At 37.9% G+C, this 17,625-nt stretch overlaps 1 long non-coding RNA gene across 1 annotated transcript in view; it reads left to right on the top strand.

The window, feature by feature from the left end:
- The window catches only part of LOC309873862, a 47,977-nt gene extending 30,735 nt beyond the window's left edge, over positions 1-17,242 (top strand). The window contains exons 3-6 of the long non-coding RNA XR_014316749.1: positions 7,789-7,917; positions 8,127-8,225; positions 8,310-8,449; positions 17,016-17,242. This is a non-coding gene — a long non-coding RNA (uncharacterized lncRNA). The remainder of the gene's footprint in view (positions 1-7,788; positions 7,918-8,126; positions 8,226-8,309; positions 8,450-17,015) is intronic.
- Positions 17,243-17,625: the final 383 nt, after the last annotated feature.

Below are 17,625 nucleotides of genomic sequence, written 5' to 3'. Positions count from 1 at the left end.
TTTAATATCTAAAAGCAATGTTCTGTATATTTAGAAAGTTCGATGTTAGTGTGTACGTGTTGGTAGAACATAGACTCCCTGTGTACCTAGCACTGTTTACTTACCTTTTATAAATATTACTAAATTCAGATTGAGTTGTATCTTCATTTATAACACATGGATCCTTGGGTGTCTTCCCCATTAGTGCAAGTGACGTGCAAGAGCAATCTCAGCCCTCCGGATTTACAAATTTTTAACTATATATTCAGGATCCAGTGAAGTTATACAATTTGAAATACTGGTGAGTGTTTTCATGCATGAACAGTGTTAGGTAAGATGTCTCAGTGTACCAGATGCTGTTTCATTTTATTTATGTCATGGAATAATTGAAAATGTCAGAGATGTGATGTACATAATGTGCATAGCCAGGTCATCGAGGGAATAACATCTTTTTTTTTTTTTTCTTTTTTTTTTTTTTAAATGTGCTTTTTTTTTCTTTCTTTCTTTTTTTTTTTTTTTTTTTTTCCAGTTAATCAACCCAGGAGATGTGGATATACCTCATTTTTATTAGATCCCCTTCTCTCTAATTCTTTTTTTCTGTTACAGTGGTTTTCTTTCTGTCAGGAGAGCTTAGATATAATTATAATTATATGTAGACAAATTTATATAGAGCAGAGTGAGTGAGTATGTATACATGTGGTCAATATTAAGTGCCTATCTTTAAGAAGGAGGAAAAAAACCTTATCTGTTTTACCACTGACATCTCCTCTTTCAAAATGAAGAATATAGATAAGAGTTTTCAAAGCAGCCTACGGGCATTGTACACACAGCTCCTGAAAGGCAATTCCTCCTCTAAATTAAGGGAAATCTGTCGCCTATTAATCTTGCTTTTGCTTTTAAAGTTTGTAAATCAAGTCATATGGGGGGTGGCCAGTACTTTTGTTTGCTTAGAGTGAACTACAGTAAGTGTTTGTATGTTTTGTTTTGTTTTGTTTTGTTTTCTGCCTGTACTATTTGGTGCAAAATTTCACTGAGTAGGGAATATATAAGTCCAGTAAGCTACCATTTCCAGAAGATGTTGTGATGTTTTCTACAGTTTTAAATACATGAGTTTTAAATACATGAGAACTGAAGGGCAGGCACAAGAGCACAAAAACATACCAGGAAAATTCAAGAGTCTTTTGATGGGTCAAATTATGCTTTGTTGATTCTAAGTCATGAACTGTTTTTATTCATTTGAATAATGGCCATGCTTTTTCTTTAGAACATGAAATTTTAGACCTCAAAAGTATTTGACACAATTCAGTAAAACACTAAAAGACTGAAAGCTAAAAAGTATAAATCTACAAGAGATAATTACCAAAATATTTGTAGTAGTGTTTGGAGAGGCTAGCAGTCCTCTTGAACTGCACCAAGAATACAAGTTGTATAACTAGTATATTCCAACCTCCAAATGCCTTTCATGTCAATATGAGAGATACCATCAGGCACATTGAAAGCACCAGCCTATTTATAAAGATACCATCAAAAAACCTGCCTGATGCAGCTGACTTATGAATCAATTATCTGGACTTCACCAATGATATATCTGTTCTGAATTTTAGAGCCATATGTTTAGAGCAACACCGTACAGAGATAGGCTATTCAGCATCCCAACAGGGTTCTTATCTTCATGTATAGGTCTGTCAAAAAAAGGGAGAAAAATATCCTAACTGTGGGACCTGTTTCCCAGAAACAGTTTGTTAAAAGGAAAAAAAAAAAAAAAAAAAAAAAAAAGTTTGTGGATCTCAAGTTATTTATGTCTCGAGGCAGAAGGAAAAGATTGATTAGGTGTAGGGTGTATGATTGGTGCTGACAGCAGACAATAAATTTAACTTATTTGAAAACTATTGAAGATGGTCATTGAGACATGTATTTTTATTTTTATTTTTTTAAGTTTGACTTAAGTGTTCAAATCACTTAATGGATAGACAATCTTTACCACAGAATTTAAGCTATTGTTGGAAGCATAAATAATCCTACTTGTAGGCTGAAGCATATAATTCTGCAGACATTTCTATGGGCATTGAGGCCCAATAAAGAATTTCACCAAAGCAACTATTTCACCTGTTACATCTTAGCTCTTTTCAGTTCAAACAGCTTTGTTCCTCTTTCCAATTCTAGATACATTTGAAATTTCCATTCCTTTACATTAGTGTGCTTATGTTCTATTAGAGATTTGCTCCTGCTTTGTTAATGTTTTGCAAAGGCAGATGAAAAGAAATTTGTAAAACTTTTAATGTGAAGACTTTATGCCAGTTGTTGCTTCTTGCACTGTCCTTGCTGCAAGAGGCTCTAAACTAATGCCATGTAAACTGGAAAGTGCCTTGTACTGAGCAGCCTGTAAAATAATAGACACAGCAGCTGCAGTTGGGAGTAAGAAGCGGCACGGGTTGCTGAGGCAACTTATCCAAGGTCATGCTGTCTCTGTTTCACTTAATTTGTTTACTTCTCTGAGGAGATTATGATGTTGGGCTGTTGAATTAAGTATTAACATTTTACAGGTTCTCTTGGGAAGTCTAAGTTGTTACACACTGGCAACTAGAAGTGACAAAGCTGGCACATCCTACCAGCCCACAAGAACCCACTCATGGGCTATAGGTGGCTATAAGCTCCTCAGAAGGGACAGACAGCTAAGAAAGGGAGGTGGCATGGCTCTCTATATTAGAGAGTGTTTCAATGCTGTTGAGCTCAGGGTTGGGAATGATGAAGTAGAGTCCTTGTGAATAAGGATCAGCGGTTTGGCCAACAAGGTGGACATCCTGATGGGGGTCTGTTATAGACCGCCAAACCAAGATGAAGAGATGGATGAGACATTCTATAAATATCTGTTGGAAGTTGCACAGTCACCAGCGTATGTCTTCAGGGGGGACCTTAACTTTCCAGACATATGCTGGAAATACAATACAGCCCTAAGGAAGTAGTCTAGGGGGTTTTGGAAAGCGTGGAAGACAGCTTTCTGACTCAGCTGGTTAGTGAGCCTACCAGGGGGTTGCCCCACTAGACATGCTGTTCAGGAACAGAGAAGGACTGGTGAGAGATGTGGTGGTAAGGAGCTGTCTTGGGCAGACTGACCATGAAATGGTAGAGTTCTCTATTCTTGGTGAAGTCAGGAGTGGGGTCAGTAAAGCTGCTACCTTCGACTTCCAGAGAGCAGACTTTGAATAGTTCAGGACACTGGCAGGGAGGATCCCTTGGGAGTCAGTCCTGAAGGGCAGAGGGGTCCAGGAAGGCTGGACACTCCTAAAGAAGGAAGTCTTAAAGGCACAGGAGCAGGCTGTCCCTGTGTGCGGGGAAAAAGATTGGTATGGCTGAACAGGAAATTTGTGCTGAGTGTCCAGGAGAAAAAGAGAATTTACATCTGGTGGAAAAAGGGACAGACAACTCAGGGAAGTACAAGGAAGTTGCCAGCATATGCTGAGAAAAAATCAGGAAGGCTCAACGAGAACAGCATGAACTCAACCTGGCCACTATGGTTAAGGATAACAAAACGTGTTTTTATAAATATATTAATGACAAGAGGAGGGCCAATGAGAATCTCCATCCTTTCCTAGATAAAGGGGGGAACATGACTACTAAGGATAAGGAAAAGGCTGAGTTTCTTAATGCTTATCCTCAGAGTACTCAGCCTCCCAACCTGGAAGTCCAGGATGGGGAGCAGAAAAAACCCGCCACAGTTCAGGTGGAAACAATTAGAGACCTGTGGCACCACCCGAACTGTCACAAGTCCATGGGGCCAGATGGGTGCAGAGGGAGCTGGTGGATGTGATTGCTGGGCTGCTTTCCATCATCCATCAGTGGTCATGGTCATCTGGAGAGGTCTCGGATGACTGAAGACTTGCTAATGAAATGCCTATCTATAAAAAGGTTTGTAAGGAGGACCCAGGGAACTACAGGACTGTCAGCCTGACCTCAGTGCCAGGGAACAGGTCATCTTGAGTGCAGTCACCCAAAGCATGTGGGACAACTGGGGAATCAGGACCAGTCAGCATGGGTTCATGAAAGGCAAGTCCTGCCTGATCAACCTCATCTCCTTCTTTGACCGGGTGACCTGCTTGGTGGATGAGGGAAAGCCTGTTGATGTAGACTTCAGCAAAGTGTTTGACACAGTCTCCCACAGTATTCTCCTGGAGAAGCTGGCAGCCCATGGCTTGAACAGGTATGCTCTTTGCTGGGTTAAAAACTGGCTGGGTGGCCAGCTGAGGGAACTGTTTAGTCTGGAGAAGTGGAGGCTCAAGGGAAACCTTATTGCTCTCTACAACTATCTGAAAGGAAGTTGTGGGGAGCTGGGGGTCACCCTCTTCTTGCAGATAACCAGTGATAGGACTAGAGGGAATGGCTTCACCAGTGGAGGTTTAGGTCAGAAATGAGGAAACATTCATTCTCAGAAAGAGTAGTCAGGCATTGGAACAGGTTGCCCAGGGAAATGGTGGAGTCATCATCCCTGGGGGTGTTTAAGGAAAGGTTGGACATGGTGCTTAGGGACATGGTTTAGTGGGTGATATCAGTGGTAGGGCAATAGTTGGACCAGATGATCTTGGAGGTCTTTTCCAACCTTAATGATTATGTGATTCATTTTATGACTGGTATTTGGGACAGAGGAGAAAAAAATACCTGGGAAAAGAAAAAAAAAAAAGCTGTAAATCCAAATTTCTCTTGCTAATATAACAAGTTGCAGCAAAATACAAAATGAATGTGGGCTCACTCACACCTGTAAATATGAACATACTGGTTGTTTGGGGTGGTTGACATTTGAGTATGGATTGGAATATATACTCCAGAAAACTTGTCCTTTGTCATTAGCTAAGTGATGCCAGTGTCCTAGAAGATGTACAGGTGACAATAGTGTTCATAACCCCTCAAAACAAACTAAAAATCAAGATGCTACATGACTTTATCCATACGACCTAGTCATAGTTTCTGTTTCAGATGTAATTTTCTATGGGTGTGAACTCTAAAGATAATCCTTCTCTAAAGAAAAAAAATTACCCCTGCCCCACAGAAACAGATGAACAATAAATGTTCTCATCTGGTGATGTAATCAGCATATGGAATTCATCATTTATGTTGAAGTAAAATTATTCCTTGTGGATGGAGATGGTCCACCACAAGATCTATAGAAACTGTAACTGCAAGTAAACTCCCAAAAGAGGTCTGAAGTGGCCAGGCCACATTGTGGGCCTTTCTTCAAGGGTTTAATCCTAAAATTTATGAATAACTTGTGGCTCTCTGAATTCATAAGTGCTGTGTAAGTTCTATGGGACAGGTTGGATGCTTGGTACCCAAGCTCCACCCAAAGTCAGTAGGAAGATGCAATGGCTTTACTCTAAATTCTGGCCTTCCAGGCATTAATGGATTTGAGGAATTAAAAAAGTATCAGGCATAGCAAATATTGACCTCTCCTTAGAAAATATTTACCATCTCATTTATTGTTGTATGTCTTCTGCACTAGGATGATATGTTCACAGTAGAAGCTAGGTGTACTAGTGTTCTAAACTGACAAACTCAGCTATTTTCTTAAAGGCCCCTTGGATTGATTTCTAGATGCTTTGCTTGTTGTAAATGTTTCTGCTCCATGTTAAAATGTCACATTGGCTTTAGGTATTTCTGGCTTTATAACATAATTTTAAGACTCATTTATTTTATATTAAAAACTTGCCAATCTTGTGAGTAATAATATGGCAAGTTTTCATATACATAAGGCATGTTGTAAGCTGAACATTTATAAGCCTTGTTTAAAGAGACATTTGAAGAAGTACACACATTTTACAAACTGGGAAACTGAGGCATATAGCTAACTAGCTGTAATACGTTTTCACAGCTGCTAATCCACCTTTTTATAAACGACTTCAGCCTGTAGTCACTTGAAAAGAGGTGTATTAGGCTTCCATTGACTTGGGAGTTCTGAAGCACTTATTTCTATATAGAGTCCATCCCCTGATTTCCAGAACCTTGATCTACAGTCGAACATCTCGTGTCTGTTTCACACATCTCTTTCTCTGCCCATTGCTAGAGCTCTTACATATTTCTTCAGTGAAGTAGTCAGAAACCAGAAAGAATTCTTCCCATTGTAGCCATGCTTTGATATGCAAGAACAGTTCTGCATTTGAAATTAAGCTAAGCATTGAGTTCATCATTTATCAATTTCATGTTGTATTTTGACTCACTTTTACCTACCCAACTGTAACATTCAGAGGAAGTTGGAATGAAAATTTAGGGAAAGGAGAAAGGGTCAGCTGACAACCTGATCAGACCAATTAGACATTCCCTTGCTGTAATTTGAAATGAAAGGTAGAACAAATGCCAGGTCTATCCTGAATTCTCATTGTATCCCAGTTTAAAAGCCTGTCACTTATGCTCAAAGTATAAAAACATAAGAACTGGTTAAGATGTTATTCATAATATGCTTTATACTCTGCTTTATAAAGATTGGCTGATAAAGGAAAATACACATGTCAAGACAACACAGATATTTACAGTGAGGAAAATATTTAGATTTTTCTTCTATTTTGATTCTGTCAAAAAGCCTTGAACAGAAAAGGGTTCTTCCCTTAAAGCCCTCCCAAGCTGCCTATAAAACAACTGTTTTCTTCTTTAAAGAAAATTTTCCATAAGCTTTGAAAGGAGCATTGAAATAACTCACAAAGACAGAATCAAGCACAAGTTGGTACACAGCATAATTATGGAGAGCACATGTTTTAATGGTGATAGTCTATTAAGTTTTATAATCTGAAATCAGTGACGTTTGCAATAATTATTATTAATAGTCCATTTTTTTATTATTCATATTTAAGTGCAGCTTTATGGCTTAACTAGCTAAAATAATCAGCTTCCAATGGTGTATTATATTAGCCTAAATCATAGGACTGTTGGGTTTTAAGTTGGGGTGTGTAATCAATAACTCTACTTACTTACTTTGCTATAAATACATTTCAAATAACTCTCAACACTATATACCCTAAATTAGTCAGAGGTCACTAATGGAAAGCACCACTAAAATCCAGATCCAGTTTTCCATAAAGTAAAAGGAAAGACTGTGACCCTTCATTGAACCTGAGATCATGTGAGATGATGCATATAGCACCTTGACATCAGTCAAGAGGTATTCAGTGATTCTAGCATCTTCAAGTGGATCAAGTCTCTCTCCGCCTAAGTCTTGCATAACCTGTTCTGTAGATGTTGTGTCACTGTCGTGGTTTAACCCGGCCAGCAGCTAAACAGTCACCAAAATGTTATACTCCTAATTTCTTTATTGTTGACATATTTTCTGAGAAGACTGCTGCTAGTCATCTGAAAGAGAAAGAATAAATGAGATTAAAAGCAACAATAATAATACAGGTGAACAGAGGCTTAGGAAAATGATTACAGCAGAGGACAATTTGGGAGACTCCTTTCAGATATTAGTAGTGGGCAGAAGTGTTTGTCTGCAAGTCATAGTTATATCTGCTAGGGACTTGAGAACTTTGTGTAGCTTTAAATTGTCTGAGGATCCTACGAAAGGTCTTTTTGAACAGCAAGGGCTGATATGCTTTAAGGAGCCACTGGGAACAGTTTTTCTGAATAGAAAGCTGACACTTTTAGAGCCTTTTTTTCTTTTTTTTTTTAATGTAATCATGCTTTTTTCAAAGGCTTTTTGTAGAACCCATTTTATTTTTTAATAGCTATACAAGCAACATTAGCTGTTCTCTTTCAAATAGTTTAAAAGTTAAATTCAAAGTTAAATTCAAAGTAAAAAGTTTTCCTTTTTTTTTTTTTTTTTTTTTTTTAAAGGATATGCAGCATCCAGAACATTCTTCCTAAAAGAGTTTCTGGATATGATGCAAGCAGAGAATATCCATTCAAAGAGATCAGAATATTTTCAGAACATTTTGTAACAATAAGTAAAATCTTTCTTAAAAGGTAAGAAACTAATTGACTCTTCAAAGCCACTTTTAAAAAGGAATTAATATCCACAGGATGTATGAAAACAACATGTTTTTCTTCACCTTTACTGACCCAGCACTTCTTTCTTTTTAACTTGACTATGTGTTGTGTGCTAATTTTACGTGAATTAAAGACATGAACAATTCACAGAAGTAATGCATTTTCTGTTTGGCTTGTTTTCTCAGCATGTTCTGCAGATCCATCTAAAGACTGGATCCTATTATTGCAAAAAATCAATCGATGTGCAAGGTAGTCAGCATTTACCAAAAACAGATAGCACCATTGTAAGTATAGAATGTAAAGGACATGCTCAAAATATATTTTCATTGGTCTATATTTTGGTCTGTTAATGGTGCTTTGTGTTATAGGTTGTTGATGAATGTCAAGATTTGCATTCATTCTAGATACTGAATGCTACAATGCCTGTTAGTAGCTGTGCATCTGGCTCATCTCTCAATTTAGTGTCTTGTCCTCTGAATCTGCTACTAAAACATGCTGTATACCAAAGGTAAGTCAGGACTGTGTTTGGATGACAGATGTCATAGCTGAAGCGAAAGCAGTTATCCTATCACGACGTTTTTTGAATATCATATAATAACTGATATTCTAGCAATTCTCATTTTCACACTTGTTAAGACATATTTGGCCTTTTTCAGATAGGCAGGAATTTGCCTCCAAATCAGAGTTTAGAAGCTAGATCAAGTTGCTCAGAGTGCTTTTCAATTCAGTTTTGGAAATTTCCAAGAGTGAAGGTTACACAGCCTTACTGGAAAACTTGTTTCAATGCTTAGGCACTCATTTTTTTATTTCTTAATGTTCACTTGGAATTTCCCTTACTGCCAATTGTATCTGTTGACCCATCTCTTTTTGCTGTGCACTTCTGAGAAGAGTCTGGTTCTGTCTTGTGCAATTAAATCCCACATTAACCTTCCCAAGTCTAAATAAACTTAGTTTCCTCAGCCTCTTCTACATCATGTGCTCCAGAACCCTAACCATCTTGGTAGCTCTGTGCTGAACTAATTCTCTATTTCTCTTGCACTGGAGGAGTGAAAATTGTACAGTTTACTAGAAGCAGCCACACAAGAGCCAAGTAGAGGAGAATAATAACTTCCTTCAGTCTATGTTCTTACTAACACAGTCCAGGATGAGGTTGACCTTCATAATGACAAGGTCGTGCTGCTAACTAACTAGGACCACCAACTCCCTTTCTAGCTCTCACCTGTTCAGTCCCTAGATTGTACTATTGCACCCTCAATACAGAACTTCACATTTGTTTTGTGCTAACTCCCGTTAGCAGTCTTGTCTCTGTATCTTTCCAAAGTGTCAACCCTTGCCCCAGTTTCAGTGTCATTTCCAACCTGCTGAGGATGGGATCTCTGCTATTGTAGCAGAGAAGGAAGATGCTAGTCAATGAAGATGCTAAACAGTGTCAGTCCCAGTATCAGTCCCTGACAAGTGCCTGAAGAAACCAGTCCCAGTTAGATGTTTCATCACTGAGCACTACCCTTTGAGCCTGACCATCCAGCCTATTTTCAGCCACCTTGTAGTTGTCCTATGTAGTCAATCTCTCCTATGTGCTAAGATAGACTGTGTCAAAAGCATTGCTAAACTGAAGGCAAATTACATCTACCACTTTTCCGAGGTCTACATAGACACCAGTTTCATGATAGCAACCAGTTTGGTCAGGAACAATTACCCTTGGTAAATATGTTTTTGCCATTCCTAGTTATATTCTTATCCTTTAAGTGCCTGGAAATGGCTTCTAGGGAGACTTGCTACATAATCTTCATAGGGATTGAGGTGACAGTTGTCACCTCAGCCAGGTGTATACATTCCTTGTATATGTTTTACTGAGGAAAGCTGGGATTTGGGGAAATGAAGGTTGGAATCTTAGAAGAGAATGTTACAATTGCAGAGGCTTGACCGTAGTGCAAGAAATATGAAAGCACATGCAGTTAACTAAGCTGGATTCACGTATGTAGTATCCTCATCTGCGAAGGAAATAATCAAGACATGCCCTAGACACAAAGTCAAATTCAGACAGTAATTTCAAATTGAAGGAGATCTGTGTTCCAGGGCTACAGTCCATCCGATTTATCTTTGGTCACTCCACTTCATGTACCAAGGGCAAAAATGGAAAATCTTGGGCATCAAGAATTGCAGATTCTAATCCTAACTTGTCTTTCCCTGCTTACAGAAGTGCCTGTATAAAATGAATATCATTTTGTGGCAGTGAAATATGGAGTAAAGCTGAAAATTTCAGTATTGAATAGTTAGAAAAATTGCCATCAACAACTGGTTATTTCAGTAGAACATTTTTTTTTCATTGTTAAAAGTATTATTGATTTCTGCTTTATTTTTTTCTCCCTTTGGAAAGTACAAAGCCTTTAAATAATTTGAGTTTTCCCTTATTCCTCAGAATTGCAGCATATGACTGATAACTGCCTTTAGAACTCCTAATAGCTAAATTACAATTATTATGCAAAGACCTACAATAGACAGTTATATGGATTGTTAAATGACTTTGCCTTTTTTGCAAACCATAATCATTTTCCTTTATTAGCTGAAGGATTTCATAATTTAAGGAAGATGAGAACCTATAAGTCACACTTTCAAATAAGGAACATGGATATTGCAAACATTAAATTCTCCCATAAAAATGTTAAGGCATCATTAAACTAGGATCAGATTAATACAATTCAGTCAACTCTAGATAGATATCTCCTGTAATAGGCTGAAACAATACCTAGTGATATAGGATGTATAAGATTTTACTACAACCAATTTATAAACCTATAAAACATACAGGTATCACTCAAAGCCATCATTAATTGTGCATGCCTTGTATTAAATCAAGTGAGTTTGGTAAGGAAAAATATACCCCTCCCTTACTGTATCTCTCTTTCTATTGTTAGCTGCTATCATAGCATCTTACTTCTACTGTAAGTCAGATGAGAGATTCCTTCTGGTAGAGGTTGACCTGAGAATCTGTGCTTGATTTATCCATCTGTTTAGGTGTCTGAAAGATTTTTAAATATTTTTTTCAGGCCATAATTTAGTTCTCACTTGTACCACTGTTAATCTGGAGTTATTCTGGGTTTGTTCCAGAAAAACAGCAAGCAGGATTTGACCCTGAGTTTAATAAAATTAAAAACAAAGGCTTGCATCTCTTCTGCTCAGCTGGGCAAAGGAAGAGAGAGAGCTGGGAAAAAAGGGGATATAGACTATTGTCTCTGTTCCTTCCACAGGTAAAAGGTATCTCTGTGGATGTTGAGAAATGGCAATTTTAGAAAAGTGGGGCAGAAGCAGTGAGACAAGTGTGCTATTTCAGTGTGCCTTCCCAGTCCTTCGACTGTATAGCTACTTTGAAGAAAAAAGATGACATTGTGCTGGACTGCTTCTAATTCATAACCTGCACGTTCAAATTTAGCTTAGATCAGTTTCCATATGATTCTCAATAGGGCTCATGGAATATGTCTGTGATACTTTGGTAATTTTGGCCCACTGCATGGCTTAGTAAGCAGTGACTGAACATATTTGGTGCAAAAACAGCTTTTTCATTTGGGGTAACAGGGATAAAAATACTGATTAATAGTAGGGGGTATGTTGCTGGCTGTGGAATCCTGTTATGAACAACTTTCAGAACTTCTTTGACACTAGAGTCTTTCTCTCTCCCTTTCTGCCTGTAGGCATACCTACTCCACAGCCAAAGTGGAAATGCAGGATTTCTGATATGTGCTCTGTGTTACCTATTTGTTCTGTGACTTATGCCTGAAAAGTGCTAGTATGCATACCTAAATTGTTGTATACATGTATATTAACCTACTTTAACCTCCATTCAGGTATATATTTATTTCAACATATAAGCACAGATTTTCATAAAAATAGCAGTTTTTCATGTGTGCGCATAGGAAAGAGGAAATTATTTCTCACACACCCCTCACATGCATACCTATACGTCTGTGCCTTATGTTAAAAACAGATCAGGGCGTGATAATGCTCTGTACTGTACCTGTTCTGTGTATCAGTAATACACAGAGTAATCAGTAATACACAGAGTAATACACATAGCCTCTGCTACTAAATTAATCACAATAAGATCCAGAGGTTGAATCTGAGAAGGGAAGAAGAGAAAGGACAAAGATTAACTTATTAAAAACAAACTAAACTCCCCAAACTGAAACGAAATCTGCCAGATTAAAACATATATAAAGAAAAGGGTCCAGAAAGATTATTAATTTCACTGAAAACGTTAAATAAAATTTCCGAGCATTACTCCAAGTGGTTATAGTAGCTATTTTGACACTTGAGCTGAAATAAAGGGTTCTTCACATATAGAATATCCATCAACTGCATCCTTCCACACTCATTAATTTTACTTTGCAATAATTACATTAATATAAACAGAATTACTTATAATTTAAACCTTTAGGTAATGGAGTAAAATCTTACTTCATCCTTTTTTTCCCAGATCAGTAAACAAGGTTAGTAATGTATCTTTGTGACTAAGTGACTGTGCACTTCGTCACATGGTCTAAACTTATGAGTAGACCTGTGCGGTGCCAGGAGTTGGACTTGATGATCCTTATGGGTCCCTTCCAACTCGGGATATTCTATGATTCTATGATTCTACCTTGCTCAGCTGAGCACTGCTCGTGTGGCTCCTAGGAGTATTATAGAAGTAGTACAGAGAAAAGCTTGTTGGAGGCACTGGTTAAGGCCCAGATGGCAAAAGACCAGTTTAACTAGTTCTGTGAAGCCAGACTAGATCATTCAGGACAACCTTGTGTACACTGGCCTTCTGGCCTTTTTTTTTTTTTTTTAAATATAGGCTAAACTGAAGACTAGTTGCATTCTGGGCAGTTGAAAAACACATACATGAACAATAGTATCTGTTTGTAAATCTGTATTAATGATCAAAAATACAAGCAAACAGAAGGAGATTTCAAACATTGTAAAAGGTGATTATAGATTAGTTCTTTTGTAAACATTTTCCATTTGTGCCTAAGATAAGTTATGCGATTTAGCTCAGTATTTGCAGTATTCCCTAAGGTCTGTATAGGACAGATCCCAGAGTACCTCAGTACCTCAATGCAATTGATTCTGAGTGACAGCCAAAATTATATGTAGTTAGTAAAAAAATGTTGTATTTAATCATGTAATTGTGCATCCATTTAGCTCAGCCCAGTAATCACAAGAACCCTTATACACAAGTAGTTTTGCCTATGTGACTCGTCTTTAGTAACTAGGAAAAATTCACTCAGAGGGCATTTTCATGCAGAGAATTTGAAGAATGAAGCTTAGCTATATGCCAGCAAAACACATGTCTAGTAATCTGTTATTGTAGATGGAGGTTGTGTTTAAATTAAGATTTTTGCATGCAGCCATCTTGTGGGAAAGTAAAAGATGGCTACTCTGCTTATATTTCATGTGGAATAAACTATGAAGCAATTTCTATCACATTTTACCAATTTAACTGCATAAAGCAACAACAACAAAAAAATTAAGGTAATATTTCAGCCTGGATTCCAGACTAAATACCCATTGAACCTTTTCTGAACTGCCCTGTCAGTTCATTCTCCCACTAACAACTTCCGCACCTGTTAATAAATACTGGGTTTGAAATAGAAAGAGGAAGTAAAGTTTGCATGTGCCTTGTGTTTCTCTAAGTTTCATAAAAAGGAGACTGAGAATATAACACACAGAACTAGATCAGCTCTGTGAGGGAAAGACACAGTTCAGCTGCTGCGTATATTCTACAGCAGCAGCACATGGTCCATCTGTACATACAGTTTTCTGGACTTCTCATACTATTGTTTGGATAATGTAGTGCTGTAATAGTTGGAGATGTGATGGGAAACCGGTGTGACTGTGACCTCACGTCAGTGGTCAAAAGGAAATAGCTCACTGAACCACTTTGCTGTTTAGTTCAACCACTGGTTTAATGAAATATTTTAAGATTGGAGCCATTTGGTGCAAAATCCTCTAATCACAAAGAGAAGGATGTACAACTGCAAATCAGTTTATGAATGATAGATCTTAAGCTATCTGTTCGCATGTAAAGAGCTTGGTTCTTTCCATATGGCCAGCAATTCCTATCAGAATAAGTCACAAAGTGAGCCAGTGTCACACACATTGTTGAAACATATTTTCCAACTCAGAAACCGATTAATTGAATCACTAGCTTGGTACTCCAGAGACCTGACAACTTTCTGCTTCACCTTAGGCTTTTTGAGTTACCATAGGCAAATATTTAAAATGTCTGTGCTGCAGACTGCAGTGAAGCATCAAGATGTGCTAGTTAGTTTTTAATGAGCTAGCTTGGAAGCAATCTGCAGCAGTATTCAGTTAACTTATCCTCAGCTTCTTTTCAATTCAGCCCATCCATTAATTCAACATGTGACAGATGGATTTTAGGGTGTTCCATGAAGTTCAGCAGGGATCAAATATAATCCAGCATCCTGATCAATCATAAGAAATAAATTTAGCATTAAATGACCCACTGGTCAGCTCCAGTTAGATGTTAATTGTCTAACCATAGGGACTAAATTGACTTTGTAAAGTAGGACAGATGGCTCTGTAGAGCTGAAGAAGGGCAAAATAGCTAGCAAAGAGCCCCTAGAGGTCATGTTTGGAGCATGATTCATCTCACCTAACTTTAGAGATCTCCAATCCTAATTATGTTTATAGTTGGTGGAGAGTTTAATGCCTTTTTGAAGTGTGATTCATCTACATTATTTGAGGCATCACCTTGATGAGGTAAATCCTTTGGTAGAAAAGCATCTAACTGAGATGGGAATCTAGAAGGAGACCTCAGTATTTGGCCAGATGAAGCCACCCCTGGAATCTTTCCAGTAAATGACCTTACTCATTTAAAGATTGAACTAGTACATCTGTGCTACAGCTTATAGATAAGAGAAGAAACGTTGCCTAACTGTGCCTTAGCTCCCTGTCATGCCTCTCTGCCATGTTCTGGGGATAAATATCTTCAGGAAGGAGTAGAAGGAGAAAGTGGAGGTTAGACCTCTTATGAGGCTAATAGCAGTAGTTGGGAAAACGATACAAGCTCTCAAGCCCTTCTTGAATATATTAATATACATTGGCAGTATGTAAAGTACTGAAAGTATGTAAAATACTTTCAGTATTTTAGACAAGGTAGCTGAACTTTATTTCAGTGAAACAGCTGAGCTCAGAAATGTTATTCACAAAAAAAAAAAAAAAAAAAGAAAGAAAAAAAAAAACACTTTTAAATGCACGCAGTTTTGTTAGCAAAGATACAGTCAAAAGAAGCCTATGAAGCCAATTTCTTATTGTTAAGATCAACATAATCTATAGCAAAATTTTGTAGTATTGGGTGGGAGGCTGGTTTTTACCTGTAGTTTGTGGACTTGGGTTTATAGAATTGATTTTTTAACCTGAGGAGAAACTGAAATGTTTCATTGCTCACGGAGGAGGATGAAGTGTGAGCAAAACACCACGAGAGGGAGCTGTTGGAAGCAGTAAAGCTCTCGTTTTCCTCATTAAGCAGCGCGTTACTTTTTGCAGACACGCAGATAAGGTTGTAAAACGTTCAGAAGCTCGCAGAATCTTTACAATAGTGGTTTTTTGTTTGTTTGTTTGTTTGTCTGTTTTTGTTGTTGTTTTTCCTTTTCTGGGATTAAACTCACCTGAAAGGTTAGCAAACAATTCTGGGGGAAAAAAATAAATAATAAAAAAAATAATAAGTTGCGAAGTCTATTTAAAAAGTTGTCTATTAAAAATGAAATCTTTGTTAGATATAACATTGCCTGTAATTTTAAGGTCAAATGTTTTAAACTTGATTTCCTTTGTATTTATCTCAGGTAGTAAAATACATTATGCAATATAGATATGATGCCATCTTGCTGCTGAATATGAACATAAAGTGTACAAGGGGACAGACATGCTTAGATCATGTGGTACAAACTCCATGATAACAGCTTTGTTCCCCACTTGTTTCACTTCTGGTAGCTATTTCTCTGTACTGTTAGAAGCCTTCACAAGAAAAACTCTGGATGCTTAACAAAGTTCAACAGAGATTAAATGCATATCTGACCTCCTGGTCAGTCTTAAGAAATGAATTTAGCTGTAAATGGCTCAGTGGTCATCTCAAATATATATGGCTAAATGTGGATATTAATTATATAACCAGAGGGACTCAATTTACTTTATAAAGCAACTAAAAGAAGACAGAGACTTACAGTCTGTTTCTGAGAGAGAGTAATGTCTGTTTAAAAATAACTTCCTAACCAGAATAGCCTTCCTGTCTTGAAATATGAGGGTGGGGTGGCACAACACAAACATTTACAACACTGCTTCATTATGTAAAAATCAAACCCAAGTTTTAAAATGATAGAATCTGACAGATTACCAGTTCCTCATTCAGGCAAACAAAAAGAAAGGATTTGCTTTTCAAACCGTCTTAACCAGTGTGTCAAAATTTAGCTTCCCCTTGTATTTATTTTCCATCATCAAGTAAAGGCTAAGACTATGAATGTTCCTGGTTTAAGGAGGAAGGGGTTCCAATTTTTTTTTTAAATACAGTGAGAACTAATTTTTTCAAGAGTATAAGCTAATATCACTTTATATTATTCTAGGCTGGTAGCCTAAAAGTTTTGCTTTGAGTGGTGTTCATAATAACTTCTTAATAATTCTCCACAGTGCACCCTCTGAAAATACCACTGAGTGATCTGTCGGTGACAGACAGCATCATGCCTGTTCAGGCTGTTAGCTACAGCATCCATCCCTCTTTCTACCTCCTTGCTGGACAGAGCACCGCAATCAGATATCTTCAAATATCTACTGCTGCATCACCCTCAAAATAGCGCAGCCAGATAGAGAGAACAGAAACAAGGTTGTCCCTGCATGACTCACAAGGTTTTGATGCTTCAGTATTTACCTTTCATAATTACTTCTGAAGTCAGCTTCTAGCAGTGGGCTAGGCAACCTGTGATACTTGCTGTTGTTTTCAGAGTATAGCACAGCTTCAAAACATTCTGCTCTACCTCTTTATTGTTATCCTGATTTAAATTTTTTTGTTTTTGTTCTGTTTTCAGAAAGAAATAGTATGTTTGTTTGCGTACTCAGTGGTACACCTAATTACTCCTCCTTCCAGGAATATCAGACATAAGGAATAAGTTTTTCTGTGACATTAAGGAAGTAAGGCTAAAAGCAGGATTGCTACCCTGGACTTCCGAAGAGCCAACTTCGACCTCTTCTGGGACCTACTTGGGAGTATCTCATGGGATAGGCTGCTAGAAGGCAAGGGTGCTTGTGAAAGCTGGGCTCCATTTAAGCAGCACTTCTTCCATGCTCAGGATCAGTGCATCCCTAAGAGTAGGAAATCGGGGAAGAGGGGCAGGAAACCTGTGTGGATGAGCAAGGAGCTCATCAATAAGATCAAAAGGAAGAGGATGGTCTATGAAATGTGGAAAAAGGGCCTGTCCTCTTGGGAGGAGTATAGAAGTGTTGTCAGGGCCTGCAGGGATGCGATGAGGAAGGCTAAAGCCCACCTAAAGATGAGGCTTGCAAAAGAGATAAAGGATAATAAGAAGGGTTTTTTCAAGTATGTAAACAACAAGAGGAAGACTAGGGATAATGTGGGTCCCTTGCTGAATGAGGGGGGTGTCCTGGGCACAGGAGACGCTGAGAAGGCAGAGATACTGA

The sequence above is a fragment of the Aythya marila genome (genome assembly GCF_965140915.1).
Source record: "Aythya marila genome assembly, chromosome: 1".
NCBI lineage: Eukaryota > Metazoa > Chordata > Aves > Anseriformes > Anatidae > Aythya > Aythya marila.
This window is presented reverse-complemented; position numbering and strand designations above follow the sequence as displayed.